Raw genomic sequence first — 5,506 nt, 5'->3', positions numbered from 1 at the left:
CTAAGCTTGCAAACTTCTTACTCTTGACCTTTTAATTCGAACCCTTCTGGTTGAGACATCTAAATGGTTTCATCAAGGTAGCCATTCAAAAAGGTTGTTTTGACATCCATTTGCCAAATCTCATAATCCATTCACACAGCAATGGACAAGAGTATACAAATGGATTTTAGCATGGCTACAGGAGAAAAGGTGTCTTCATAATCAACCCCTTCTTTCTGTGTGTAACCTTTGGCTACAAGCCTTGCTTTGAAAGTCTCTACTTTCCCATCCGCTCCTCTTTTCTTCTTGAATATCCACTTGCAACCAATGGGTTTGATATTCTCAGGTGGATCTTCAAGAACCCAGACAGAATTGGAATACATTGATTCCATTTCTTGGTTCATGGCTTCTTTCCATTTTTCCTTGTCAAAATCATTCATTGCATCTTTAAATGTCAATGGATCGTCTTTGTTTGTGTTAGACACAAGCATTTAAACTTCCTATTCGTAGCGGGTGGGTTTCTTACTAACCCTCCCACTATGACGAGGTTTTCTACTATTCTGACTAGAACTAGCAGTTTCCTCTTGTCGTTTTTCATTGGTTGTTGCTAGTGACTTTGCAACTTCATTCGAGACCATCTTTTCCAGTACAATCTTACTGCAAGGTTTGTGGTTATTTACATATTCATGTTCAAGAAAAGTTGCATTTGTCGATACAAATGTTTTATTTTATTTTGGAATATAGAAAATTCCATCTCTAGTCTCTTTGGAATATCCCACAAACATGCACACTTCAGAGCGTGATTCCAACTTCCCGGTCTTTCCTTTAAGAACATGTGCAGGACACCCCCAAATTCAAAAATAGTCTAAACTAGGTTTATTACTGTTGACCCAAACTTTGGTCAACTGACACGGAGTCAGAATATGCATGATGTGAATAAGTGCGTTGAAAAGAATCGAATGACAAAAGTAATAAGAACACAATATTTTATAGTGGTTCGGCCCCAGGATCTGGTAATGACCCACGTCCACTTAGATTGTTATTGATATGAGAATCAAAGGAGTGATCAAAGAACTAGGGTCCAATGAGTTTCACTAACCTCTGAAGAACAATACAATATTTCAAGTAGAATTACTCTAGTCTCCAATAATTCAAAAGCCAAAAGTCCCTTCCTTGAGCTATTTTTCTCTATTTATAGGCTCAAGGGGGTTTACACGAGATTGTTACAGATATTCTCTCCTGAATAATCGGATATTCAAGAGATTGTGTGAGTTAATTTCAAGATTTACAAAGATCTTGATTGGAACATCATGTTGTATGCGGAACCATCGACCAGACTGGTCGCAGGAAAGACTGGGCCGCCTACTGCTTATAATGTACCTTCTGGTCGATACACTTAGCAGAGTTCCTCCAGATGTTAGCCACGTGTCCAGGGATCACTTGCCACATCATCAATGCCAATTTTTTGGATAACAATTACCATTCCATAATTCCATGGGTGTCTTCTGGATAGACTTAGATGGAAAAACATTCAATATGTATAGAGCACATTGAATCGCATAGCCCCAGAATGACAGTGGCAATGATGAGAAACTCATCATTGATCTAACCATATCTAATAACATTCTATTCCATCTTTCTAAAATACCATTTTGCTGTGGCATTCCAGGTACTGTGAGTTGGGATTGAATACCATGCTCACGCAAATGGTCCTCGAATTCAGAATCCAAGTCTTCTCCTCCTTGATCAGATCAAAGAACTTTTAGTGATTTACCTAATTGCTTTTTAGCCTCTGCTTGAAATTCTTTGAACTTTCCAAAAGTTTCAGATTTTCTTTGCATTAAATATAGGTAACCATATCTTGAATAATTGTCAATGAAAGTGACGAAGTATTCATAACCTCCTCTTGCTTGTACATTAAGTGGATCGCAAACATCCATATGTACCAGCTGAAGTGGTTCTATAGCTCTTCAACCTTTAGCAGAGAAAGGTCTCTTGGTCATTTTGCCTTCTAGATAGGATTCACAGACAGAGAGAGATCTAATAGATAGTTCTCTTAAAGGACCATCCTTTACAAGCCTATTAATTCTGTCTAGACCAATATGTCTCAATCTCAAGTGCCACAGATATGTTTCACTGTCAGAATCCGTCTTTTGCTGTTTAATAGATCTTAGATTAGCTATTTTAAATAATTCTGAATTATAAGCATATTTCTCTTTAGTTTGCAGTTTATAAAGCCCATCAATAGATTTTGCAGAACATATCTCAAAGCCATATCTTCAAATAACAATCAAATTATTATTAAAAGAAATTTTAAAACCTTGTTCATGCAAAATAGAAACAGAACATTAAGTTTCTAGAAAATCCAGGAATATAATAAACGTTCTCTAAAACAAGAAATTTATTCTTCTTAAATTCCAGACGAGTTGTTCCAACTGCTGCTGCACAGACAATCTGACCACTGCCTACCCTCATAGTCACCTCTCCATCAGCAAGCTTCCTCGTTGTACTAAGAATCTGTAGAGAAAAACAAACTTGGTTAGTGGCTCCTAAATCTACTATCTAGGATGAGGAATTGTCTTCCACTAAACAAGCTTCTAACACAAGTAAATCAAATTTACCTTTCTTTTTCTCTTTCAGGTCAGCAAGATACTTGGGACAGTTTCTCTTCCAATGACCATCTACTCCACAATGAAAACAAGTCCCTTTAGGGGTCTTCTTTTTGGAGCTTTTGGTGTTCTTGTTCTCTTTTCCTTTAGATGACTTTTTAGGCTTCTTTGAATTCTTGTCTTTTTCTTTCTCCTTGTCCTTTACATTTCCATTTTCCCTCTTTTTGGTTTTAGCCATTGAAGAGGATGGGTTAGAATCAGCAACATTTTCTTCTCCTTCTTTCTCAGAACCTTTGTTAAGAGATTCATAAGTTTGCAACTCATTCAACAGCTGTGTCATGTTATATGATAATTTTTTCATGACATAATTTGTTGTGAAACCTTTAAAAGATGGAGAAAGTGATTCAAGTATAATGCTTACTTGAGTCCTTTCATCAATGATTGCCCCATGGATAATGGAATCGTGAATTATATTGAGCATGTCTAATACACGTTCTCTTGATAGAAACTCCTTTCTTCATTTTCTTGGTCATGTAGGATCTGGTGGCCTCGCGCCTGCACTGATCTGACTGCTGCCCAAACATATCATGAAGGGTATCCTAAATCTCATAAGAAGTTTTATTGTTCTCAAACTTCTTTTTGAGCACATCGCTCATACTCGCAAGCATATAACATTTTGCTTTGTTGTTTGATAAGATCCAATCATCAAACTTTTCCCTTGCAGCTTTGGCAGCAGTAGCGGGAGGGACTTCAGGACATTCCCCAGTCAAGAGAAATTTGTGGTTCTCACATATTAATACAATGTTCATGTTTGATTTCCATTTCATGTATTTTTCACCAGTCAAATTTTCATTTCCAAGTAAAGAAGATACAAGATTTGAGCTAGACATGATTGCTGAAAATAAATAAATAAACAAAAATGAATTCATGCATATAATAAATATAAGTTATTTTTGGAATTACTAAACGTGATGCATGAATGCGACAATTAAAGAACACATAAAAAGTAATTACTAATTCCACGATTAATTAATTTGAACATTAATGGACCAGCCTTAGGGTAGGACAGACTAATTCCAAATTAAATCTTATTCTTAAAAAAAAAGTTTGCCTTGAGAATAACATAGTCGAAAGCCTTCCTTAGGGGGACACAAGCAATGGTGTCGCGAGGCCTTCTCCATGTTACCTCAGTGCCAACTAATAATGGAGACCATGAGACTTATTGTCATAACTCCCTATCCCACTCACTATTTTAAAATATGTGTTTTCTCAAAACATCCTATGCTTTTTAATTGGTTTGTAAAAATAAAGTGATTTACTTTTACCAAATGATATTCTAATAATTACTAATCCAATTAAGTAAAATTAAAATTATAGAACTATGCCCTAATTAATTCAAATTTAATTTGCTATAATTACTAGGAATATCCTTTATTATTTAATAAAATAATTTTATTAAATACTAGAAATTTAAACAACTTTTAAAATCTATTTCCGCTCTTGAATTAGTTAAAACTAGATTTATTATTATATGGTCCATCACATAAAGCATATAATCACAAAGGACAATCCTAAGGCATGTTTCTACTCATATGAGATGCATGCATAATTTTAAATACTGTGTGGGTTATATGTATGGCATGTCAAAAATGCATGATAAAATATTAAACAATTTAATCACATTCAAACATTTAAATAAATAAATGCGGACCGGTGTCTTGGGTATTTCTAGAAAATTACAACACTTGCAAAAATATACACAAAAATGTAAGAGACTAAATAAAAGCTAAAGAGATCTCTATCTTCAACTTTGGGCCTTCACAAGTAGTCTTGATCCTTTAAGCCATTTATCCATTTAATTTTGGATTTAAATAACTTTTGATTATCTAAAGAAAATTTTAAGAATAATAAACTTGGGTTTTAATGTTCAATAAGTTATTAGGCCCAATTTTGAATTTGGGCTCATACAATTAATTCAAAATAAAATAATTTTTAATTATAAGCTAAAATTAATTAGGCCCATAATTTAAATGGATAACTATGTGCAAACCCTAGAATTAAAATCCTAGGGCCAGTGGCACACTAAGGCTCGACATGAGCCTGCTGGGTGGTGTGCAGCTGCTGGAGGGTGTGGCTGGGGCGCACGGTGTGCATATGACAGGTGCAGGGGTGCGCGACAGGCGCGTGGCGCGCAGCTAGGCGAGGTGCACAAGGGCGCGCTGTGCGCGTGGTAGCAGCAGGCGCTGGGGCACGCTGTGTGTTTGAGATCACAAATATGAACTTAGGAATTTTTCTGATATTTACATAAAATTATCACAGAATAATATAGTCCATAAAATATATGCATAAAAAATTCAATTAATTTATTTATTTCTTAAAACAATGTCTACTACAGATGCTTTCAGGGCACAATTCCCAACAGCTGCAACATCTGTTGCCGCTCCAACGGGTGGGACAGGGGTCTGGCTGGTTCCTGTGATGGAAGCTCGCGCCTTCTCCAGGTTTACCCACTTTGAGCTCGGGCTAAGAATTCATCTACGCTCTTAACTCTTTTTCTTTGGAGTTCCTGCCATAAGTCGCCCCCGAGAAGGATTCCCGTCCCCAATGCCATGAACTTTGAATTATCATCAGCATCCCTAGCTCATGCAGCAATGTTGGCAAATCTGCTTAGATATGCCTTCAGTGTCTCACTAGGTTGTTGCTTCACATTGGCCAATGAATCAGCCTTAACCCGAGCTGCCTGTTGTAATTCCCTAGAGAGCCAAGACCGCTACACTGTGTTTTTATAAAGGTGCAGGACTTGCTAATCAAGTCATTTAGTTGAAAACGTGCTTTTGAAACCACGAATGAGCTAGGGTTAAAATGTTTTGGTCTCAAAAGATACATTTCATATAATTAAACATTTTACACATGGGGTC

The sequence above is a fragment of the Humulus lupulus genome, chromosome 9 (assembly GCF_963169125.1).
Source record: "Humulus lupulus chromosome 9, drHumLupu1.1, whole genome shotgun sequence".
Taxonomy (NCBI): Eukaryota; Viridiplantae; Streptophyta; class Magnoliopsida; order Rosales; family Cannabaceae; genus Humulus; species Humulus lupulus.
Note: the sequence above shows the minus strand (reverse complement) of the source record.